Here is a 26,551-nt window from a genome sequence, read left to right on the forward strand (position 1 = left end):
CAGGGGAGGAATGCTGATCAAAGCCATGTTCAGGAAGAGGAATCTGACAGTGGCGTGTAGGCTGCGTTGGAGGTGGGTGGCAGGAAGGCTGGAAATCGCATTCGTGATGAAAAGAGACCTGAAGTCGAATAAAGGGTTGATGATCCAAGGTCTGCATTCCTGATGAGTCACAGACAGGGAGGGAGGAGGATTCTTCTTCCTTGTTAGGAAGCAGCTCTGGTGTCACCACCAAGTCCCAGAAGACGTGACTTTGCTTCAGACCGGGATACCAAAGACCTCCTCTCTTCAATGAACCTGGCCCTGTAGATACGCAGGCAGGCAGCCGAGCGAGCCTGATCCAGTAGCAGACAGGCCACTCTGGACCACACAGAGTCTTTGTTAGATGAGCTGTTCTGATTAAAGACAAAGTGTGTTTGACAGAAGACAGGGAAGAATCCCACGGGGACCTTCATCTACCTTGTCCTGTACCTACTCAACCAGATACGGTCTGAGATCTGTGAAAACTGAGTCTCCTTCAAAGCAGGATGCAGGCTGATGGTCCCCGCACCTGGCCCCACAGAACCTGGCCCTCCAACCTACTGGTTCCCTACAGATGAGAAGCTGATTGCACCTGTCAGCAGGCTGCTGGGCTGCAGGACATGCACACAGCTGGATGGGGTAGGGATGGAAGGGGAAAGAGACATTCATATCTTACGTAAAATTTTGTAACTAGACTACACGTAGATATTAAGAACCTGGGTCCCTTCCAGTCTGTGTTCATTCAGTCTACTGGTCAGACTATTTTGCCTGATTTAAATAGTCTTCTGAGTCAAACAAATGGCCTAATAGATATTTTACAGAACTGACCAAACAGTTCTGTCTTTTCAGTTCATGCTATTAAAAGACACCAGCACTTTAACTTCCTCAAAATCCGTAGGAAGTCTTACAGCACCTGGCATCTTAGCACCACATTTTGAATAATAATCTTTTTTTATCTGTTACCACCTACATCCAACACATTTATATGGAGCAAGTAAATTTTCCTTGTTACAGAGCTTTATAACCTCTGATTAGTTGGTCCATAAGCCCAAAAGGAGAATATAGGTATCCGCCTTGACAAAATTAGGAAAGGAAAAAACATGAGATAAAGGGAATTAAAAGATGTTTGTGATGTGGGTGTATAATTACGGCCAGCAAACACTCTGGGCTCAGGAAACAGAACAAGGAGGTCCTGGGTCATTGGATCCCTGACCCCAGAGCAAAAGCAAAGAGACCAGGTGACACAGGAGGGCTAAGAGCTGCTCTGCAAAGCCTGAGCTCCTGAACGAGCAGGTGCCACAGGAGCAGCAGCCCCCTCTGTCTGTTTCTCCGCCCCCTTCCCCACTGAGGAGGGTCTGGAGGAATCCTGTGTCCACAGAGCAAGTTCTCCTCTCCAGCACCCCCCTCCCCAGCCCACCACTGAGAGATCCAGGGGCTCAGGTGGCAGGAGAGTTGCTGGCACGTGCGTGGAGCCAGGGGAAATCACCGCCTGCTCAAGCTTTGCTGGAATGTTCAAGAGGCTGGTTTCATATGATTAAAAGCTCCATCCTCCAGGAAAGAAGCCAGGTCAGTGGGGAGCCTGATTGCCAGAAGAATTCCACAGGGAAGCAGGAAGACAAGTGAAGGGCTTGGCTCTGCTGCTACCAAATACACAGCTGCGTTCAACCAAGGGGAGCCTGACCTTTCCCACCCCAGCTCAGTCCTGGGTTCTCTGGCTGTGCTCTGGGCACAGTCCTGTGATCCTTGTGAAAAGCCAAGTAGGAATACATGGGTTAAGCTAAATCCATAGTCAGGGAATGTACCAGGCACATGTCCAAGAGAGAGCTGTGCTTGTTAGTCTGTTGTATTTTAGGTCCATGCTTTGCATCCTCTGTTCTGCAGAGTAGAGGGGTGACAAGGGGAAGGACATTTAGACAGACTCTGCACCCTGCCCTGCCTCAAACAGAACAGCTCTGCCAGCGTCCCAGATGTCCCCTGGGCCCTCTCAGCCTTCCAGAGCCAGGTAAATTGCCTGGGCAAGGAGTGTTCAATTCCAAAGCCTCTGACTCTGCAAGGTCCTCCCCAAGATTCTCCCTGGAGGGCTGACAGCATCATGGTTCTCTCGGTAGAATGAAATCCTGTCTCCTTACAAAGTTCTGCATCTCTCTGCTGAACACAGGAAACTAAGCCACATCTCTGATTTCCAATGGGAACAAAAATAAAACAAAACCCAAAAGCCTCAGTCATGAGAAGCACATGTGAGCACAACAGACTTTGAGAGAGGGCTGGAAGCCACAAGGAGAGGGTCATAGTGTACCCCAAATGCAAGAAACCCTAAAGGGTCTGTATTAGGCGTTCCTGTTCTCTAATACTGTTGCAGCCTCCCAGTGGCTGGGGTCTGCTCTCTTGGCCCTTTACTGAACCAGAGCTAAATAAGTCCCTTCCTACCAATGACTCCTCTCTCCTACCTCTCCCTTCTTTTTGCTTTCCTCTCCTTTTCCTATCTCTATTCCATCCCTATAGGGACCAACTGATTTCTGCCCAGGCCCCTGGAGTTTCACCATCTAACTTAAGCCATTAACCAGATATTTTTCCAAAGATGCATTTGATTCTTGTTATTCACCATAGTTGTGAGCTATCAAATCACGGCAAACACTGAAGTAGGGAACACTCCTAGGAGAAATAACTTAGGGTTAGGTTCCCGTGAGGCTCTCATCACAACTTTTTTGTCAATCAGTCAATACATAACTTAGTTTTATGCATTTTTCTATTTAAAGATACTTTCTTTAAGAGATGTTGTTGATTCAGTAACGATTCATTAATGACTGAACTTGTGGTCAACAGCACTGTTAACTCATGCTGGGATGAAGCTTATCTATTTTCTCTGTAAGGCACTTCTGTGCTTAGGAACAATAGACAGAACTTCAGTACTGTGCTTTGGGGGCCATTTAAACAGCAAAATTACCAACTAAAAGCACAAAAATGCAAAAAAAAAAAAAGGTGGCCCTAAATAGGCCTCCAAAAAGGACACTTGTTGACAGTACAAGAGCCAAAGGAAGAAGACAGAGCACTGCCTTGTTCAGTCTCAGCTGGGAACATGTACATTAGGTGAATTCATTTTTTGCTGCTCTGCAGATGTCTATGAATAACTGCAAAAGCACTGCAAGTATTGATCGTAGGGTGACAAGTTTTAGCAAGTAGGTAAATTAAAAAATATGGAATTGGCAAATAGGATCAACTATGTCCTTTTCTAAGAAGCATAATGGTGCCAACTGTTCAGATAACAGTTTTCCATTTTGTCACTTATATATATATATATTTTTTTTAATTAATTAATTCATTTTATTTTTGGCTGTGCTGGGTCTTTGCTGCTGTTCGCGGGCCTTTTCCAGTTGCGGCGAGCAGGGGCCACTCCTCGCTGTGGTGCACGGGCTTCTCACTGCGGTGGCTTCTCCTACTGCGGAGCACAGGCTCCAGGCACACAGGCCTCAGCAGCCGTGGCTCATGGGCTCCAGAGCGCGGGCCCAGCAGCTGTGGCGCCCAGACCCAGTTGTTCCGTGGCATGTGGGATCCTCCCGGACCAGGGCTTGAACCCATGTCCCCTGCAATGGCAGGTAGATTCCCAACCACTGCACCACCAGGGAAGTCCCTCACTTATATATTAGCATAGGATTTCATTTGAAAAATTGGTTCTCCTGTTTAAAGGAGATTTGGAGGGACTTCCCTGGGAAGATCCCACATGCCATGGAGCAGCTAAGCCCATAAGCCACAACTACAGAGCCTGTGCTCTAGAGCCCGCGAACCACAACTACTGAGCCCACGTGCCACAATTACTGAAGCCCGTGCTCCGCAACAAGAGAAGCCACAGCAATGAGAAGCCCGCGCACCGCAAGGAAGAGTAGCCCCTGCTCACCACAACTAGAGAAAGCGCGCGTGCATCAATGAAGACCCAACGCAGCCAAAAATAAATTAATTAATTAAAAAAAAAAAAGGAGATTGGGAAACCATTGCTTTGGAAAACCTGATCCGTGGTTCATTCCAGTTGTGATTATCAGTCTTGTCTAGTAACAGGGAACTGATGAAACTTGTCAACCAGGTTGAGTCTTAATATCCATAGAGAGTGAGGTTTGCCCACATGAACAGAACAGAGAGAAGAGTCTAGAAGTGGGGATGTTACACGAAGTGGGGAGGTTACATGTTACTTTACAGATTTCTGCTTGGTAGAGAAGATAACCTCAAGGTCATGATTTTATTGCCCTGAAGGACATTAGCCAGTTTCGTATCCAATCTACGAAATCTTATTCCAGAATTCCTTTTTTTCCAAAATGCCTAGATGGTGGACCCTAAGCATCTAACCTTCCCCTTTCATCAGCCTGAGAAGCATTATTCAGACCTTTCAGAGTCTCCGGGTATATCCTGCAGATTGTTACAAACCTCGGGAATATTCTGTTGTTTCAATTAAAAGACAAGAATTTAGATGTTTGTGTCGAAAATCAGCACCAGTTTCCTCTTCTTGTGAAAAGTTTACCCTGAGGCTCTGGAATCAGCACTGGGTGAAATGCAGTAAACTCAGACTGATGATAGGTTTACTGCAAGAGATTTTATGTTTTTGGAGCTTCACCAAGGTTCCCAGGTCTGTGCCATTAACTGCTTTCACAGTTCCCCTCTGTGTGCTTTCAGCTGTTAGAATAATTGAAGGATGGATGGGTGGCAGTGTGAGCATGGGTGTAATTTTCATTTTAGTTATTTGAACAGCATTTACAAGCTTCAGGCTTTGTGGTCCACAGAGCATGATTCTTGGCTGTGGAAACCTGACACTGGCTGACCCTCCAGCAGCCAATGGGCATGTGCAGCCGTCGTATTTACAGATGGCATTTCAATCACTTAGCTTACCCTAAGTCATCCTGACAGAAATGAGTTACACGTGCTCCATTTTGCAGAAGGCTGAAAGGTGAGAGTGACCCGCCCAGTTTACAGAGTTGTGACAGCAGTATCCACTTCAGAATCAGACAGAACAAGGAAACGATGCAGATGTGAATCAGAGTAGAGCTTTGTTAATTTGAGAATTGTTTGATATATTTTTTTTTTCAGTTTGTTAAGAAAATTATCCCAAACTTAGAAATAAAGCAGAGTCAAGGATGTGTCCTCAGAATGTTGTACTGGAGCACCATTTAACAGGGTCGCTCAGAGATTCTTTCATTATTTAGAGCAGTGGGTTTTAAACTTAGCTTCATGTTGGAAGTACCTGGGGACCTTCAAATACAGATGCCTGGCTCCTACTCCTAGACATTTTAATTTAATGGCATGGGGTGATGTGATGGGCTGAATAATGGCCCCCCAGGGAGGTCCTCAACCCAGTCCTCAGAACCTGTGAATATGTTATCTTATGTGATAAAAGAGATCTTGCAGATGTGATCAAGTTAAGGATCTTGAGATGGGGAGATTATCCTGTATTATCTCATGGAGGGTGGGGGGAATGTAGTTACAATGACCCTCATAAAAGGGGGCAGGAGGATCAGCGTCAGAGAGAGAAGGTGGACGCAGAGGTCAGAGAAGAGAAAGCAGATACGTGCTGCTGGCTTTGAGGGTGGAGGAAGTGGCCAAGGAGTGCAGGCAGCCTCTAGAAGCTGGGAAAGGCAAGGAATGGATTCTCCCCCTGAGCCTCCAGAAGGAGCACAGCCCTGTGGACACATTTTAGGCTTCTGATCTTCAGAACTGTAAGAGAAAAAAGTTGTGTTGCTTTAAGTCACTACGTCTGCAGTAATTTGTTACAATAAGAAGCTAACACAGGTGGGACATTGGGCTTTAGGATTTTTTAAATCTCCACAAGTGATTCTAACATGCAGCAAAGTTTGGGAACCCACTGATCTAACAAAACGTACTTGTGTTTGGCTTTGACATTAACTTTTGATCAGAGCCAAACACTGCTGTGAGGTTACGTGTTACTTTATAGATTTCTAGTTGGTAGAGAAGATAACTTCAAGGTCATGATTTGATTGTCCTGTAGGACATTTGTATCTAATCTACCTTTGTATCTAATCTAGGCATTTTATTCTAGAATTCCTGTTTTCTGAAATGCCTATAAGTATCCAGTTTTCAAAATGCTTTTGGAACCAACTTTACTATCATGCCAGTTCCCTCAATAAGTGAAATACATTTTGACACGTTTATTCTGTCTATATGAATGTCTTGCTTTGAACTCTTTGAAAATATACTTTCAAGTGTTCAATAATAAGTATTTGTGAGAAGGCAAAAGAAAAATATGTGAGAATACCAGTTTTTGCCCTTTGGAAGAGCTTAAAGTAAGATTGAAGAGTTGCTTCCGAAGTTACAGTTATAAGGCCAGAACAGTCACTGTTGCTGAAGCCACAGAGCTCGGGGCTGGGAGGAGCCCATCTCCTGCCATCACCTTCCTGGCTCTCGGGAGCTGCTGGTAGACTGCGCTGGCTTTAAATCCTCACTCTGTTGCTTAATAGCTGTATGATCTTGAGAATATCTTCTTAAAATCTCAGTTTCTTCATCTGAAAAAATTATAATCATCTACATCATAGCACCGTTAGACGTATTCCACGAGCGATTACACGTAGTATTTAGCCCAGTGCCTGCCACCTGGGACGTACTCAGTTTAAATATCACCCAGTCGGCTGAGCAATGCTGGCAGTGACACCTACTTTCTTTACCTCTGGCCATGCCAATGACAGTAGTGATGCCATTGATGGGCACAGGGGTGAGTAGATTACATTAAATAGCTGAAAGAGTTAATTTGCTTCCCAGAAGATCTAACTGTTGGCTGGGCAGAAATTTCAAGCCAAGCAAAAGCCTGACTCTATTTGCTGTGCACTCAGGTGACCTGTAGGACCTTTTAAGGTGATGGCCTACATTTCGCACTGGGGAGATGTGCCCTTATTGGCCCGTTCTTCCTTTGGCATTTCTGCCTTTCAGGTATTTTCCTCTCACTGATATGCTGAGCCTGGCTTCAAATTACATGCCGTGGGGGCAGTTAAATGGGAACTAATGGGCATTGCATTTGTTCCCATAATTATCTCTGAAAGGGTGAGCACTGTGTGCAGATGAAAAGAGTCCATGGAAATACATTGAGTTTACAACTCTCCTTTGCTTGGCTCCAAGTGACACGAGTCCACACCAGAAACACATACAGGACCTCATCAGGGCTGAAGACGCTTGCACCTCTCTGTCCATGAAACTCTCCCCTGGGCGGCAGAGGTCGGGGTCCAGTTACAAAGGCTTGTAACGTGGAGCTGGAAGGAAGTCAGACCCAGTGAAGTCAAATAATTAGAATCTGGAGAGATTGATTTCAGGGATTAAATATCTACCGTGTCAGTTGATCCAACTGTGAGTTGAGAGAGATAGGAATGATAACCATGCAAAGAATTTTGACCAGATAAAGTGCCTGATAGGTCAGGTCTCAGTTAGGGTGACCCCGAGGTTATGGGGAAAATAAGTGAAGAAAGACTACATCCATCACTAGATAGGAGAAAACAAAAACAAACACTTAACATTAATGCATAAATGAGAATAGTAGCCCCTCATTTGGGTAAATTATGTAGATGATCAGATAGGTTCATTTACAAGTCTGAAAAATTCATTAATGAATTCAGTTGGTCAGTTATTCAACAGTTACTGACTCTCTACAAATACCAGCCAAGCTGCTGAGTAAAGACAAGTAGGAAATATGTCCTATCTCAAGAGCCTGTAGTCTCTGCAATTAACATAATAAACGCTACTGAGGAAGGATATACCTGGCATGGTGGTGTCATAGGAATGAGTGATAGCATGTGAGCGGTTTTTAAAAATCATGATGATTTTATGTAATTTAACGTCTACCTCTGTAGAGTTAAGTAGCACTACTTTCAGACATCTAGAAATAAGCTCTTTTCTTTATTCCAATTTTAGTAGACTCTGACAAATGACCAATTCATCGACATCACAGGGAAAATATCACTTAGGGAAATTTTTCGCTGCTTCCCTTGAAGGATCCCTCACTCCTATCTGGACCTTGACCAGGAATAGCTTGGTCCCTGGGAGTACCTGGTGGGTCCCACAGGTGCTATGAGCTCTGGGATGTGAATGGGCTCCCCAGCTGTAGGCTTGTGCCCTCACTGTAGAGAGAAGGCCCTGTCATGGGGCGGCTCCTGGGGCCATCCCAGGCTGACACATGTGGAGGTGAGCCCTGAACCACACGGGGATGCATTGCCGACCACCAGTTACAGGGGAACCCACAGGAGCTGGGCCTAGAAGAGGGAAACAAGAAACCCCTGAGCTTGCTCTTCCCCCGTCAGGAATCGGCAGCTGATTGACTGCAGCCAGGAGATGCTTTCAGGTGAACGAAGTAGGATCACCACGCATAATAGATTTGTTTTTCGTTTTGTCTCAAGGTAGAAGATGTGTTTATTATATTATTGGAGGATCTTCAATTCTACTATAGACAATAAGCATACATGCAGGGTGGATAAAACTCATCAGATGTGTTAGGTGTTGTCCTGGGTTGAACGATGCCCATCCCCAAAACTCATGTTTGCCTGGTACTGGTGAATGTGATCTTATTTGGAAATAGGGTATTTGCAGATGTAGTTAGTCAAGATGTGGTCATACCAGATTAGGGTGGGCCCTAAGAACAACAGCTGGTATCCTTATAAGAAAGCCATGTTAAACATGAGACAGAAGAAGGCCATATGCCGACCAAGGTGGAGATTAGAGTCACGTATCTACAGGCCAAGCATCACCAAGGCTGGCCAGCAACCACCAGAAGCTAGAAGAGGGGCATGAAACTGCTTCTCCCTGACAGCCCACAAAAGAAACCAACCCTGCTGAAACCTTGATTTCAGACTTCCGGCCTCCAGAAATGTGAGAGCATAAATTTCTATGAGACAGGTTAGACACAGATAAAGTCAAGCATTACATGCTGAACACAGATGGAAATGGATGGAAGGCCCAAGAGGCACCAATATTCATGAACCTCTAAATATTCATGAGGCACATTAGACAATCAGTACTTATGGGGTCAATGGTGGGTCATTGATGACACTCATTCTGGCTCCATATATCCCCTGTCCAAAATATGCAAACAAAAGCCTGGGCTGCTCAGCAGGTCACTGGTGAGTTCTGGCTGGGGCCAGGTGTAATTGTCCTGCATCTGCCTGAGATAATGAGTCTGGCTCGGCCCCAGGTGTCTCCTTCTGTCGGTCCCTTTTCCTCAAACCTCGCCTCTGGTCAGCAGGAAAAGGTACAGTGCACAGAAGGAGAGGGTGAGGGTGGAGAGGGGGAGAAGCAGGGAGGGAAAGAGAGAAAATCTTTGAATATTGTGTAACCGGGATTCAGGTGGTGTGGTCCATCCTTCTTGCACTTTATCCTAAGGCTATAAACCAACTCATCTCTTTTCCCTTGTTTCTCACTGTTTGTTTTAATTTGATTCCATAAACCATGTGATTTTAGCATTGTAATCTGGTTGTGAGCCTTTCTGTTCCATGACTTCTGGGATAGCTTGCCTGGTAGTATATATGGAGACAACAAGGTGATTTCCCATCCACACCAGGGGGAGCAGTTTACCTGGTGGTATTTCCTGATGAATAGTTATTTTTGAGCAAATGTTTATTTAAGACCTACTATGTGCTAGCCACCGTTGTAGGTCCCTGCTGTACAGTAATGAGCAGTGCAGACTTGGCCCCTGACCTGGTGACCTGAGTCCTGCAAGAAGAGAGATAACCAATGTCTAATGCAGTGTGAGCATTTTCTGTGACCATGGAAGTGTCCAGTACAACAGAGCACATAGGAGGGGCATATAACCCAGTCTAGAGCAGTCTGGGAACACTTCCTGAGGCCAGATGAGCAGATAAGGGGAAGAAGGTGTGGAAGAATGTTCTAGGCAGAAGGAATGGAATGAATAGAAGCCCAGAGGTCAGAGATAGCACAGCAAATTTGGGGAACTGAAAGAAATCCAGTATGGTCTTGAGCATAGAGAATAAATAGGAAAAGGTGAATGATGAAACTGGACAAGTGAGTGGAGACTTTTAAAGTCATGTACATAGATTGAACTTTATCCTAAGTCACTGGGAACATATTTTTGGTCTAATGCCATGTGAGGTTTCCCACATAGCACCTAGTATGTTTCTCTTTGCTGCTGATGAAATAGTGTATTCAAATTCAACCCCCACTCCCTCACACTTTATTCTTTAGGATTGATATTTCCAGCTGCTTTAGTATTGATTAAACATGTTCATAATTATGGAGAGTCAATAACATTATCAAGCTTTCAGGGCTTGTGTTCAGAACAAAACCCACCCACGGTCTGCTTGTTGGGTGAGGTCTAGTTGGCTGTCTTTCTTCCTTCCCACCTCAGTTACACCATCACTGGAAAAGCTCTTTCTCTAGTCTCTGCCTCGGTTCTCCAGATGTTAAATGGTTGTTTACCTCACTTATTCTCAGGAGAACATAATGAAAATTAAGAAGAGCAAAGAACATTTTGAATATGATATAATTTAGTTACCTATTAAGCACTTTCTAACTGCAAAGATGGCAAAATGCTGATTCTTTTCCCCAAAGCTCCTCACCCTAGACCCAGTTCCTTTTCTAGAGACTGTTAAACAAGAAATAGCTGTGATATGTGTGGAAGCGTTAGAGTTCAGAGCTGCCCAGAACAAACATGATAACTCAGATGACACTTTGAGTCCTGTCTGAATCTCTAAACTATGATTTTATAGATGTATCTTGTTTACACAATACAAATATTTCTAAAAAATTGTCTGGAAGTTGATTTTGTAGATTAAATCATATTTTAGTTATACCTAATTAGTCTGCTTTTCAAAAAATTCCTGTAATAAATACTTTGACAAACGAAGCACTCTCTCATTTGCGTTTTCACAATGGACTTTAGAATATAAAGACGGATTTAGTTATGTTGTTAAATCTAATAATCAGTGTGAAACTATTTCGCAAATGTAAAAAACTGTCAGTGCAACTGTTGAGACAATATAGTAGTTATTTATTGCTGCATAACAAATGACCCCAAAACCTAGCAAGTTAAAACAACAAACATTCTATTTCATAGTTTCCAAGGGTCGAGATTCTTAGCTGGGTGGTTCTGGTTCAGGATCTCTCACTGAGTTGCAATCAAGATGTCAGCTGGGGTTGTAGTCTTTGAAAGCTTAGTGGGGGCTGTAGGATCCATTTCCAAGTTCACTTCCGCAGCCGTTGGCAAGAGGTTTCCTTTCCATGTGAGACTCTATGGTGCCCGCTCACAACATGGCTTCCCCCAGAGGGAGTATCAACATCAGTATCTCCATGAGAATGAGAGCAAGCAAGACAGAAGCCGAAGTGCTTTACAACCTAATCTTGGAAGTAATATTCCATCCCTTCTCTCTGTTCTGTTGGTCACAGAGACCAACCCTGATACAGTGGCACTACTCAAAGGTGTGTGTACCAGGAGGCAGGGACCACTGGGGGCCATTCTGGAGGCTGGCGACCACAGAAAACAAAAGGATGAATCTTTCCAAAATCCTTGTCCTGTGGCTTTTTATACCTTCATATTAAGATTAATGAGCCAGTTTCCCCCATGTAACTCCAGCTAGCCATAGAATCAGAGCCATCAACCTGGGAAAAAAGTAATTGTCAATCCACTAGTGTAAAAATATGTTAAATTGAAATATTTGACCAAGGCAGGCAGAAAAGTATCCAATACTAAGATGAGTTGTGAGACAGGCAAGCATCAGTTTTGCAAAGGAAATAGCTGAAAACTGGTTACACAAGTCTTGGGCTTCTCGCCCAAGGGCTGTTCCCACAGATGAGGTGTATAGAAAGGTCAAGAGAGGGGCATGCTGGAAAGAATAGGTGAGGAGGGTTTGTTGGAGAGAGTAATTTATTGCTATGAGTCCCAGCTAAGGGAGACAAGTGACAGGCACTTTAATGGGATTGTTTTGAGAGGTTGAAATATGTTCTCTGCGGCTGGAGGGCAAAATGGGTAGATGTCTGCCTGCCCAGGAAATCTGGAAGTCAAGGAGATGTGCGGGCGAGCTGTTGGGCACTTTGTGACGAGGAGTGCAAGCTTGGAATTGCCCTGAACCTCCAGAACAGAGGAGGTTCTGGGGAAGAAGGAATTATCCTGGATCCATTTAACATCCAGGTAGAGGTCTACCTGAAGGAGGAGGAGACCAGCAGAGATTCTCCATGGCCTGAACCAAGAAAAAAAACAAGAGCTGGGCAAGGAGGAGTCAGCGGGTGAAGCATCATTGCCCAAAGTGCAGGAATTGCGGGCAGAGGCACAAAGCAAGGGAATCTCCAAATAACCCATCAAGTATCTACAGGTCCAGAGAGGGTGAGCCATCTTAGACCAGCACCAGAGGGGCAAGGACTTTCCAGCACCCCTTTCCTCCTGGTCTTCTTCCTCCTGGATCTCGATTGGCAAGCTGGGGCAAGGGGTCTGGGCAGGAAAAAAGAGGAGGAGAGCCTTTTCTTGATGCCACACTCCAGCAGCCAGGCGGCTCACAGTGGGTCCCAGCTGGGGGTGGGGGAGGGGCGGGGGGCCAGGTGTAACCGTAACTCCAATTTGAAGTTTATTACCTGGGACTAGACATGTTAAATTATTGAAATTATGCTGTGGGTCTTACAGTGATCGAAAGACTTTCATTTCCCTAAGAGTGACCAAAATAAATCAGAAAAGTAGTCAAGGACCCCCACCTCGCCAAGGGCAGGGTTATAATGGGGTACTAGGAGACAAAATTACGTTATTTATGTAAGTATATCCCATGATTTTTTCTTGTTCAATTTATAAGTTTCATTAGCAATTGCCTCTGTGTTTGAAATTAGAGTCATTTTCAATATTAGCCTTCTGTGACTCTTCTTAGGTGAGTTACAGGTAGCACAGACTACATAGTCACAGGTGAGAGCTGGACGGAAAATTAAGTGAACCAGACAGTAAAAGAAGCAAAATGTCCATCTTGTCACATGCCGTGTGGGATTGAGGCTGTGATGGCAGGTTTTTCTCAAGGGCTTGTGATAGGTATTTATTCATCTTCTTAGGCCAAAAGCTTGATAAGCCCTTCAACTACTGGCCCTTCGTTCATTTGTTCATACAATAACCTTTTTTCAGAGCTCCTACCACATTCCTGGAATCCCTCCTTCCACTCCTCAGAAAACCGGTCTCACCATCTTTTGTATCTAGTTTTTTTCTCTCCCTCGAAGACTCTCTCAAGTTCATCGGCTTTACTGAGCCAGGTGGCAGCGTTCCTGTAAAATATATTTGGATAGGGTTTAGAGAAAGTGGGTATTATATGTAAATGTGATCGGACACAGAAACTTTGGAGGTCTCTGATGCTTTCCTGTCATATGTATAATTATACACACACACACATATATTTTATATATGTAGAGCTACATATGTACAGACATCACATTTATATTTACATATGTGTATATGTAATCCTAGTAGCACAGTTAAAAAAAGACTTGCAATCTGGAAAGTTTAAATAAAAATAATATTTTATGTATTCATAATACCTTATACAACATTACCTATTTTTTTCTCCTAAGGAAGTCGTCCTGTCTTTTTACAGCCCAGCCCCCTCACAAGCCAAAATCCATCATCCATCCTGGTGAGTACTGAGGAGGCTGCATCACTTGACACGTAGATAAACTAGTGTCTTCTGTTGTATAGAGCATTTTACAAAACATCTTTGGATCTTATATCTTTTTTTAGGAAGATTTTCTGCATAATTAAAAAGCTGCCTTTTTTAATATATACGATGTTTATGTAATATAATACTTTTATTTCTAGAACATGTATATATTTAATAATATTTGAAATTAATTTGGATATATGATAGCTAAGAATGCATTGAATCATCCTTTCAGACAAATGGATAGCCAAATTTTCTGAGTATGAATAGTCCGTATTGCCCCACTTACATGAAGGGAAATTTTAACATATACTTAATTTCCATGACTCTGTTTCTCCATTCTGTATTTGGTGCTATATCCATGCTGGTATAAAACTGTTTTATTTACTGTAGCATCAAAGTCCATTTTTATGTCTGGTAGCCACTCATTGTTCCCTGAACACCCTGATTGCCCGAGCCTCTCCCCTCAACCAGAATGCGTTCTCCTCCTCTCCAAATCGCCCATCCTTGACTTGCAGCCCAAACAGGGGACACCTGGCTTAGTGGCAAGTTTCGGTGGAAAAGACAAAAGGGTTTTTTGTTGGATCACAGGCTTGCTACTTACCCGCAATGCAGTGTGGTGGCTGAAGTCTCAGGCAACGTTAAGCTGTTTTACTAGATGAATCACGTTCAGAGGATGATAAATTACAGTTGCGAGATCTTTGACCCCAATACATCTGGAGTGCCAGGCTCCGGGCTGGGCAACGCCTTTGGCAGGAGCCTTCCCTGGGTAGGAAATGGGGCCAGAGGGTTGCTGGATCCTGAGTCATGGGGGGAAGCGGGGAGGATGGTTGGTCTGGAGAGGAGAGGATGTTGGGCTGCTGCTGGTTGTCGTCAGGTCTGAAGAGGGGTTGGAAGGGACTCTTTTGTCTGAAGGAAAAGAGAAGACTATATCTCAGCTCTGTGTTGAAAAGAATTTTCTAGAAAAAAGAATATCCTCACGCAAAATGGGCTGATTAGTGAGAAAAGGATTACTGTCTGGCTAGGAAGATGAACCTGGTGCTTCTGTGGGTCTTTTCTATCTCCCTAACTTCCCTTTCCCTCCCTTAAAACTTTTCAGCGCTTACATCCTCATCCCAGCAAACACGGAACTTCCAGCCTGTGCCATACGTCTGTCTTGCAGCATTTCTTGAGCTGATTTCTTGCAGCATTTCTCGAAAATTGCGATTAAAATTTTTACTCTTCTTTTGGGTGCAGTGACTCTTTCTGAAAAGTCTTTTTTTCTTTCACAGCGTCTAGCCCAGTCTCTTGCCTTTAGAAGTAGTTTAATACATATTTATTTATTGTTCAACGGTGTGCTGACTGATGGGCTAATTATCCTGACTCGGATCACCAAGAAATTAATAATGCATTTTGTCAGGAGTGATCCTGTTTCAGAAATAGCCACCGTTTTATGTAACTCCCTCTGCAAATTTCAACTTTCATTCATTCCCGCCTCTTCATCCCCCTTTCCATTTTTTTTGAAAGGAAGAATCATCTTTTGCTAAAATGAAACTCTTTTTTTGGTGCGTGTGGTCAGAATTACAGACAGGAAGGGAACAGATGGCTGAGTTTTGAGGAGACAATTCCTGGCCGCAGAGGCTTAACAAAGCTAATAAAAGGTAATTTACCAAAGACTTAGAGAGTCACGAGGCATCTGAGATTTTTTAAAGCCCCAATCCCCCGCCCTGGCCAACACCTGCCCACTGCTCTCCCCCAACCCTTCCATCCTCCCCGAGAACGTGAGGTTGCCAAGCTGTCACTGATGTAGCCACTCGCAGGCTCCCCTCTCCCAGGCACTTTTGCTGGGCTGTCTGGGTAATGGGCTGGGGCACCGTTGTCTTTCAGCAAATGGTCTTGGCATCAGTCAGCGGCCCAGGCTGTGGCCCCGTGAACCTGGCTGGGATCCCGGAACCCCCAGAGTGAGAGCTGCACAGACAGTGTAAGGCAGCGCTGGCGCCTTTATTCTGCTGCAGGGAGATGCCTTGTTTGGGTTCTATTTCATTTCTTCCCCTCCCGAAAGGCCCAGCTTGATGCTTCCTGCATCTGCTCTGTTCCATTTAGCTTTTGTGTCCAAAACCTCTTTTTATTCTGCTCCTGATTTTCTTTGAATAGAAAGCTTACAAAATGGCCCCATCTGCTTCTCTCAGATTTTGTCCACAAAGGCAACCTGGGCCTCCGTCAGCCACGATATGTCCCTTTGCTTCTCCCCTTAGGCTGTGGTTTTCACTGCCGTCTGCTAACCTTGCACAGGGCAGTCACTGGCACCACCCAGAGAAAATGCTGTTTGTGCCTTTGTTTTCTTAAATTCAGGAGACAAATACTGTAAAATGTGTATGAGTCATCACAGAACATCCAGGATGCTGGTGGGACTGCTCAGGGCCCAGGTTGGCTGAGGTGACGCAGAGAGAGAAAGGGAGAAAGTCATTAGCTGCTTGACGCACTCACTTCATGTGACCTCTTTGGTTTTTCAGTGATGAAAGGCAATGCTGTCTCCTGAGATATGGCCAGGAGACCTATGGACTGGGGTGGAATTTTGTTTATGCAAACCCAGCCTTTGAGATTTCAAATCAGAGCAGCAAACACATAAGGAACCCTTATTGCTTTACGTGCCTGGTAATGTGCTGAGTACTTGCAGAGGAGGAGAGAGGAGATTATACTCAGTTACAAAAGAGGCAGACACATTTCAGCAACAGGTGATGATTGTTCCAAGGGGATGTGTACAGGGAACCGTGGGTACACGCAGGTGGGCACTCAGCTCCCCTTCTAAAAGAGATGCTGTCTGAGGTTGCACTAGAAATTGAGTTCCCATCAATCAGGCAAATCAGTGGAGAAGGGGGTTTCAGAAGCAGAGTCAGAAAATATGAAACAGCATTATCTAAGACTCAGAATCACGACCCAGCATGGAGAGTGCAAGTGCCTGTAGGTAGGGTAGTTTGGAATAGTTGGAAGGTAGAGCAGCTTGAAATTATGTCAGAAAATAAAGGCAGGGCCATATCACCAAAGACCTCCTATAGCAAATGAAGGGGATGTAGGTACGGGGAACTGCCAAAGGCTTTCAGTGAGGAGTGACAGGATCAGGTTTGCCGTTTAGAAAAGTTACTCGAAGGAGGATGGACTTTGAGGAGGGGTTCCTGTACAGAGAGCACCCAGCAGGTAAACCACTCAAGTCTCTTATCTTCCTGTGTCTGACTCCTATACTTCTCTCACCATAACCCAGTAGTTCTTCCAGAAATTTCATTGGCTTTACTTTCAAAATATTTCCAGAATCTTCCTTTTCTCACCAAGTCCACTGCTACCACCCTGTCCCAGCCACCCGCATCTCTCACCTGCATTATTGCTACAGCCTCCTACATGGTCTCCGTTTCGATCCTGGTTTCCCTGAGTCTCTTCTCAAGGTGACAGCTCAATGATCCTTTGACAGCATATGTCAGATTTTATCATTCCTCTGCTCAGAACCTAGCAGTGACTCCTGATCCCACCCAGAAAAGGCTGACCTTCATCTGGTGAGCTCTGACCGCCTCCCCTTGCTTCCTCCACTCCAGCTGGGCTGATGTTCTTGCTGCTTCTTGAACATACCAGCCACACTCCCATATTAGGGTCTTTTCCCTCTGCCTGGAATGCTTCCCCCAGGCAACTACTTACATGGCTTACCTCCTTCACATCTTTGCTCAAATGTTATGTTCTCAAAGAGACTCCCCCTGATCACTCTACTTAAAATGGCACTGCAGCCTTCCTGCCAAAAATTCTTCCCAACACTCCCTGCTCTAATTTTTTAATAGTAATTATTATTTTTAAAATTTGCTATGTAATTATCCATTTATTATGTTCTTATTACCCATCTTCTCCCCACCACCACTGCTAGAATATGAACTCTTCAAGGCTGGGGGTCTCTGTATATTTTGTTTGCTAATTGTATCCCAAGTCCTAGACTAGTGCCTGGCCAACAAATACTCGTTGGATCAATAACCAGCAATAGTTCAAATGAGAGCTGATAAAGGACATTGTGTGGAGTAAGAAGAGACAGACTTCAGAGACATTGATAAGGCTTCCTGATTGATTGAAAATGCTGGGCGAGAGAAATGGAATGATCTGGAATGAATGTCAGGCTTGGATGAATAACTGGGGCAGAGGCTGACCGGGTATGGGGTGGGATGGGGGGGAAAGAAGATAATAATGAGCCTCATTTAGGACATATTGAGGCGGAGGTGGCTGTGTAATACTCAGATGCAGACCCAGAGGGCAGTTAGAACTCAAGCAAAAAAACTCACTGGAGAGGTCAGAACTGAGGTGTGGAATTTGGAGCCATTGGTACTTGCATATTGACTTGTAAATAAGCTAATGACACCCTAACTAGCTCGCAGGACTAGGTATCAGGAGCCAGAAGACCTGTTCATTCTGTTATACACACACAGAGGAGAGAAAGGGTACAGGCACACTTGAGAACTGTTGCAAAGGAGATGGTTAAATTATTATTATATTATTATTATTTCAAATTTCCTTCTCCAAGGGAAGTTCTTCCTGTGAGGCACAATCTGTAATGTTCCAGGATGAAACAAAGTTAAAGGTAAAAGTATTCTTGGGGCAATTACATGCTGTTCAACTGAAAAGTGCTGAACACACACAAAAATAAATTTAATTGAATTGTTTATCTCAGATAATTATCTAAACGTTGCTGCAGGAGCAAAGTATCATTTTTCCCTCTAGACAAAAAGCACCACTTTCCTCTGGGAATCTCATAGATTTTTTTTTTTAAAAAAGCATTGTATTAAGGCAAGTAATATTATCTCTCTTTACAGAGAGGATCAGGTCACAGAAAAGTTAAGGTAATTCCCAAGGATTGTATAGAAAGTCACAGGGCAACTCCTGGAACAAATCTTCAGAATCTTGGATCCCAGGCCAGGGTCCCCCAAATTGGGATCATCTTTCCGGTCATAAAAGCTTAGGCAGATTTATGAGATAATCAGAAGAAAATTTACAGCAACAATATTAGACTTGGTTTGAAAGCTAATAGTTACCCTTTTCTCTGGTATTTAAAAATTCATCTTTTATTTTTGCCTTTTTTTTAAGCCTAAACTCTCTCTTCTACCTACATCTTCTAGTCCTGGATCCTTCGGACCCAGAAGGATTGGGGCAGAGGATGGAGGGGGCTTCCTGGTCTCTCTGTAGTGGGAAAAGTCCTCCTAATTTTTTTTTTTCTAACAATGCCGTGAAGCAGTGGGATCAGAAGGCAGGAACCTGGAATTCTGGGCAAGGCTCTGGTGCTAAGGTGCTGAACACTGGCCCTGGAGACCCCAGTTTCTCACACTGCAAAGTGAGGGAGCTGAACACCATCCTTTGAAGCTGTTTCTTGCTCCAAAAGTCCATAAGTCTATGTTAAGTGAAAAAGTCTATTTGAATGGTGTATCGAAATGTAGCCAGTTCCATTCCCATCAACCAAAATGAGTAAGGATATTTATGTCTGTGCTGTTTTATCCTCCAAAGTGCTGGGGACTCCACTGGACAGCCTGACCACATGGCATTGCTCCCCACCTAGAGGGAGGGTGGGAGTTGAGGGCAGGGTGTCAGCGGTCCTGGCAGGGTCAACACGAGCGGGGAAGGGGGTTCATCAGGCGAATAGACTTTGGGAGGGGCAGAGGGGCTTATGGGGAGACTGTGGTCCACGATGGGATTCTCAGCAACACTTCAAATCTTCAGTTAAACATCACAGCACACAGAGAGGGATCATAGTGCTTGTGGGAAATAGAGAAAAGAATCTATGTTCAGCTTTATATCCGAATTTGACTCAGTGTGGCACCAGGAAGAATTCTTGGGCTCAGAAATAGAAACAGAGGAAAGCATAAGGAAGATATAGCAACTGCTCCAACCCGAGAAGAGGAGTTAGAGTCCAGCTTGACCTAAATCCATGAGCAGCAAGGTGGTCCCGAGAGCCATGGAATGGTATTTGGGTTACATTAAGAAATAAGAAATATTTCAGGCCAAAAGTTATAACTCTTTCTCCATAATATTAATATATTTATTGCACCCAAGAAAACTGCAGTTCTAATTTCAACCTAAAATGAGGCAAAATAATTAATATTAGTGACGACAACTTTATTCACATCCAGTACTGAAACCATGACACATACATAATATAAAACATCCCCTGGGCTTCCCTGGTGGCACAGTGGTTGAGAGTCCGCCTGCCGATGCAGGGGACACGGGTTCGTGCCCCGGTCTGGAAGGATCCCACGTGCCGCGGAGCGGCTGGGCCCGTGAGCCATGGCCCCTGAGCCTGCGCGTCCGGAGCCTGTGCTCCGCAGTGGGAGAGGCCACGGCAGTGAGAGGCCCGCGTACCGCAAAAAAAACAAAAACAAAAACAAAAACAAATCCCTAAAATCAAGAACATGAAGTCATTACAAATGTTTATGTGTATCTATATTGAACTACACTAGTTAGTGCTGAGAAAAGAAAACCAAACCGAAACCCAGATGGCAGAGCAATTAGTGTGAATCTATTTTAAAAATACATGTATGTTTATATTTGCTTGGGGACAATATCGAGAAGGATATTTTATATATATTATATATATAAAAAATATAAAATTATAATATATATAAAATAATATATATTATTATATATAATATAATATATTTATATATATATAATAATATAATATATAATATATATATATATATAAAATATCCTTCTCGATATTTTCCCCAAGCAGATATAAATATGGCATCTACCTGTGCATGGTGGGATTGCAAGTTTTATCTTTAAAATGTTTATTAATATATTCTACCCTTTTTACTTTGTTTGTGTTTAGTTTCAAAAAGTTCATTACAATCTGAAATCAGAGAAGAGGAACCCAGCTGAAGGTGATTCCTCTTCATTGGCTTCTTCCCAAAGAGGCATGAAAAATCTTGTCTTAAAAACAATTTGTCCCAACATCACTGTCCTCATTAGAGCCAGACCTGATTCCTGAAACCAAAAGGCTGCAACCTCCAGGCCTGTCCAAAAAGAGTGAGGAGAGGTAACCTCTCTGGCCTGGGTCCTCCTCCTGCTCTCTCCCCTAGGACTGCAGTTTCCCGCTAAGGACTCAGTAAAATCCCCTGTTCCTCAGAGTCTCCAATGAACATCTTGGTTTAAGTGCCCTCCTACCTCTTCTCTTCGCAATGGAAGGAGAGGAAGCCAAGCATAGTGGGAAAACTGGACAACAATTGTGGATAAAGGAAGGATGCATCATTGGAGGTCTGTGGAAACATGAAAATTGATGCAGCCTTTCTCATCAGGTTTAGAATGCCCTCACATTTAAATGAAGTGTTTAATGTGCAGTCAAGGAAGCCAGGCCTTGGCTTCAAAGATGTTGGAAGCCCATGGTTTATCAAAACAAAAAGAACAACTGTAATTTAGGATCGTTTCCAGGCTGCAGTAAGGCCAGTAGTCATCTTGGATGAAAGTTCCATATGGCTCTCACTTCAAGGAGAGCTCATCCATTTGGAATAGTCAAGGACGTTTATCAGCAATCAATCAGTGAATATTTATTGAGCATCTTGGACAGGAACCAGCTTTCTTGTTTAAAACAGTCATGTAACACTTCACAGTTTCATCAGAGAAGAACTCCAAAAGGAAATCTCCAAGTAAACAGAGGGAGATGTATCCTACTGTCCCTACCCCTCCACCTACAGAAGTTAATTTTTTCCCTTAAGAATTTCAGTCCCTCCCACTATCATAAAACACAGCTCTTCTTCTGCTAAACCCCTGGTTCAGACTTAGGCAAAAATGCCCTTTCCTTGGTTCTCTCAATAAAGTCTAGACAGCCTGACATTGGACAAGAACAACTACTAAATATTAGCACACAGCAAAAAAAAAGTATTTTATGGAAAGTTCACCAGAGAAAAAGCAGTCATGACTCCAAATTGGGTTAGTGGGGCCATGATAGCTACTCAGCCACAGATGCAGGATGGCTCTAGAGTCATCTTACAGAAGCCTCCTCACTCCGCTCCTGCCAGCAGCCTCCCAATTTCTAAAGTCCCCAGTTCTCTTAGTTTTTATATTCTATTCCCTAGGGAAGTACGGCGTCTCTTTAACTGAAGCCATGATAAGAGTATAATAGTCTGAAGAATATTAAAGAACATCTGTTCTACCTCCCTGCCTTTCTCCTCACTTTTCATGTATTATACAACCTGAAGATAGAGCCCAGTTATCTGAAAGAGGTCAGTTGATACTTTTAAAAACCTCAGTCCAGGCTAAACTATAGGAACCAATCCTAACCTCAAATAGTATGAGTACAGGTTTTAAATAGTTGGAATTGAATTCAAGCCAACAAATATTTATTTAATAATCACTATGGGCTAAATAATATATAAAATATAGAAAGGCTAACAAAGATAAGTAAAACTTGGCTTTGTCCTTCAAGAAGTTTACAGTCTAATAATGGGAATAGGACAAGTATAGGCTCCACTATAATATCAAACAGGAAGTAAGGAGCATAAAAATATTTTTTAATGTGCTAAGGTGGCTTATAGGAGGAAGAGAATACATTTAACTGGAAACTGAGGGAGGACTTCTTAAGAGTTAGCATTGGAATGGGTATTGAAGGATGAAGTGAACAGAAATGAATGGTTCTCCAAAAATGGGAATATTATTAGCCAAGGCCCAGAGTTCAACAAGCATGGCAGTAGTCAGGCCATGGAGCCCATATGGGGAATTAATCGAAGAAGAAGCTGGAAAGCAGATTCAGAGTAAAGTTTGTGCTTAATTCCATAAGTGACAGTAAACTGCTGAAGATTTTTGAGTGTGGAGATGCAGTGATTTGAGCCGTACATTAGGTGAAATAATTGAGCGTAAATATACGGGATAGATGGGTTGGAGGCAGAGAAATCAGTTAAGGTCAACTCTAACATTCTAGGTGAGGAGAAATAAAGGTCTAAACAAGGGAGGTGTTACTGGGCACGAGAAAGGATGGTGTGAGAGCCCAGGAGTGGCAGCAGCATCGTATGTGGAGGGCAAGGAAGAGTGAGGAGAAAAAGGACTCCAAGGTGTCCAGCCCAAGAGGCTGGGAGGGTGATGTAGCCATCAACCTTGACCTTGGAGTATCAAAACTATAAAAAGCAACCAAATGAAGCAAGCTGAGGAAGACCTCGTAAAAGGAACAGAGTTCTGAGACAGCTGATCCCTTTGCTTTTCTCTTTTTCATTCTATTCAGTGTTCAAACACCCATCAGGTATCTTCTTTGTAGGGAGGGAAGCTGGAATGCGTACTTGCTCTTGTTAGTTCCCAAATATCCTATCCATCTGTAGACCAGGTTTGAGGCTCTCGGGAGATCTGATTCTCTCAGTTCAGCTCCAAGGATCCCCTAACTGATGAAAAAGGTGAAAGACAGCCTAGAGATTAGGTAATCAAAGTACATTAAAGGAGTCATTGATTCAGAATCTCTTACAAAAACATATCCGCCGAGCAGAAATCTAACTTTGCAAATAGAATCCGTAAAGTAAGTGTCCAAGCAGAGAACAAAGTGGCGCACGAGATACTTTAGATTATAGACAAGCTCTCTCCTAAGTCTCTGATCTGGAAAATCAATCCCAGTGCCAATAATACAGAGAAAAACTGTCCTCCAGAGCTCCTTCCTATTCCCAGTGACAAGCAGGGCAGCAGATGGTCAGCCATTCGGGGACCTCTTGTTTTTGCGATTACAGCAGAGAAAATAGCCTCCTGGGCAGAACCAAGTCAGTGCAGGTCTGTGTCATGAACATTTCCTGCTTCAGAATTGCCCTCGATTACTGTCCCTCTTCCTTGGACCTTGGGAATAGTGATGATATCAAATGCTAGTGAGGATGAGAAGAAATTGGATTTCTCATATATTGTTAATGGGAATGTAAAATGGTGCAGTCACTTTGGAAATCAGTTTGGCTGTTTCCTTAAAAACTAAATATACCACTTATCATTCAACCCAGCAATCACACTCTGGGCATTTATTCAGGAGACATGAATACATATGGCCACACAATAATCTGTACATGTATGTCGATAGCAGCTTTATCTATATGGCTAAAAACTGGAAACAACCAAAATGTCCTTTAATAGGTTAAACTGTGGTACATCCATACCATGAAATATTACTGAGGATGAACTATTGATGCACGTAACAACTTGAATGGATTTCAAGGACATTATGCTGAGTAAAAAAAGAATCCAATTTCAAAAGGTCACGTACTGTATAATTTGATTTATATAGCATTTTCAACACGAAAAATGTATAAAGATGGAGAACAAATTAGTGGTTACCAAGCGTTAGGGATGGAGTGGGGGAGGCGAAGGGTGTGCCTGAGGGGGATCTTTGTGGTGATGCAATAATTCTGTAACTTGATTGTGAAGGTGGTTGCAGGAATGTACACTTGGGATAAAAAGTGGCATAGAGCTCACACAGCACACTGTAGCAATGTCAATTTCCTGTTTTGATATGGCACTGTGATGGAGACTTGTCACAAAGTGTCTCATTGAACTTTGACAACATCCCTATGAGTTGCGTTTTACTACCCCGGGAAGGTAAGACTCAGACAGGTTACCTTGCCCAAGGCAGGCAGCTGGCGAATGGCAGGGCTGTGATTCAAATCTAGGCAATCTGACCCTCAAACGTTTGTTTTTAATCTTGATGTTCAGCTACCCATGTCCTGGCAAGGAAAGCAGATAGGCAGAAAAAAATAATAAGCTTTTCATAGGATCATGACTACAGGGATACAGGTAGAGGAACTATCTAGAACTCATTACTTTAACCATTCAGCTCAGAGCTACCATTTTGAGTGCTTACAGACTAAGAATTTTCCTGAAACACTTTATATGTGTTTCTATTTTTACTCCTAAAACTGGCTTTTGCCATTGTCTAGTCCTACCTTACTAGCTCTGAAACGTCACCTCTGACCTTGGAGTGGATGCCACTTCAAGTGATGCTCAGCTGCTTAGGATTTAGCGCATTTGCAAAGTTTCCCTGCTTTCCTCACTCCTGGGTTTCTGTGAACTCCTTCCTTTCACTGAGGACCATCCACTACAGTCTTTGGTCCCAGGAATTCTGACCACTTTACTGGCCGACATCCAGCCCTCATTGGTGGGTGAGGAATATGATTAGACAGTCTGCGCTGTGCACGATAGGATGTGTTTAATCCTTCACTAAGCATTCTGAACTACGCACAGTGAATGTATGCTTCCTCCGGCACCAGCTATAGAGTGGAACTCAGTGAAACCTGCCCTAGGTCACTACCAGGTGTGGCAGCAGCCAAACATCAAAGCCAGCCTAAGAACAGAGCACGTGAAAATAATATTGTGTGCCAGGGGTCAGGACAACTAGCCAGCTGCCAAGTGGAATGCTAATCAGAGCCTGAGGTGAGAACCAGAATTCAGGTCTTGAGTTCAAGTTATGGCTGATTCAGTTTTATATTGGTCGACAGTGTCATTATGTGAAAACTCAGAGTCAGAAGCATGGTGAAGTAGGAACCCAAGCAACAGCTCTGACTGGGGAATAACCTTAGTTTTTATTTTTTAATTGAAATATAGTTGACTTATAATATTATATTAGTTTCAGGTGTACAACATCATAGTTGAATATTTTTATAGATTATACTCCATACAAAGTTGTTATAAAATATTGACTATATTCCCTGTGCTGTACATTACATCCTTGTAGTATTTATTTTATACCTAGTAATTTGTACCTCTTGCCCTTTCACCTATTTTTCCCCTCCCCCAACTCCTTCCCCCACTGGTAACCATTGGTTTGTTCTCTGTATCTGTGAGTCTGTTTTTGCTTAATTAAAAGAAAAGAGAACATGAAGTCACTCAGTGAACTTGAGATAGAAAACTTCTGGGCTGGGACTTTGGCACCATTTTTTCCCTGATGTAAATGTTGTGATCTGCCACAACATGTGATTATGGATTCTTGAAGGTCTCTGATAATGATCTGCAAACACTTTGGGTGTAAGCTAAAGCTGTGGGTGGAATACTATCCCAGAAGCAGCCAATATTATGATTTCTACATGGTATTTTGGGATTCTTTAGACTCTGGTTCTTCAAGCAGCATGCCTGAGTCTCATTTTCACAGGAAATTCTCTCTGCAGTGTTCGTGCACTCCTTGTAAACTGAGAGCACGGAGACGACATGGCAAACCAGTCAAATGACTTAGGCATCTTCAGATCCAGAACTCATGGAAATGTCTCACTTCCTGGGGCTTGAAGGAGCCACAGTGGGGGAATAGCAGACCTGCTCCAGTCCTCTGGGCAGAATCTGATTATTTCCCACAGCCTCCTGGCCCAGACACAAGGCCTTTAGAACAGAGCCAGGAATGTTTCCTGGAGTTTAATGCAGCCCGGAGGTCATGGGTGTGACGTTGCACAGTGATTAATGACAGGGAACGCTTGGTCGGGATTATATTTAATTTATACTTAGGCGTTGGCAGTTTTTTGTAGACAATCATTTCTCCAGGACATCTCCTCATTGGCTCTGAACCATGTGACTGTTACTGTTAGATGTGTCCTTGGGACCCCGGACCTTCATGAATACTTGATGGAAGACGCACAGGACTGCCTGTGTGTCCCCATCTGGCACCTGTCCCCTATTGTTCCTATGTTCATTTCTATTGTATTTCCTAAAATGGTGCTACTTTCCTCTATTAATAGAACTGCTCAGCTAATTGAATACTGTCAAAAAACGGAAACAGAACAAGGCGGAAAATGAGTATCCTCCCGTTCTGCCTTATTTGTGATCCCAAGTCCGTGAATGAAGTGTGCTCAATGGTTCTGTTACTTTATCTTTAGTAGCCATATTTAATCTCATCCCCTGACAATTTTAGACTCAGCTCAGAAGGTAGATAATAATGTCAATCCCTAAGGTTTAAAAATAAATTTTGACATAAAATCTGAATCTCTGGGCTTGCT

At 43.5% G+C, this 26,551-nt stretch overlaps 1 protein-coding gene across 1 annotated transcript in view; it reads left to right on the forward strand.

Annotated features, from left to right (window-relative positions):
- The window catches only part of LOC111173461 (uncharacterized), a 146,433-nt gene extending 132,267 nt beyond the window's left edge, over window positions 1–14,166 (forward strand). Inside the window, exon 5 of the mRNA XM_089903682.1 lies at window positions 13,540–14,166. The gene's annotated coding sequence lies outside the window, so the exon portion shown is untranslated. The remainder of the gene's footprint in view (window positions 1–13,539) is intronic.
- Window positions 14,167–26,551: the final 12,385 nt, after the last annotated feature.

This window comes from Delphinapterus leucas, chromosome 21, assembly GCF_059928025.1.
Source record: "Delphinapterus leucas isolate spDelLeu-1000000601 "Yukka" chromosome 21, BTC_Dleu_Yukka2, whole genome shotgun sequence".
Taxonomy (NCBI): domain Eukaryota; kingdom Metazoa; phylum Chordata; class Mammalia; order Artiodactyla; family Monodontidae; genus Delphinapterus; species Delphinapterus leucas.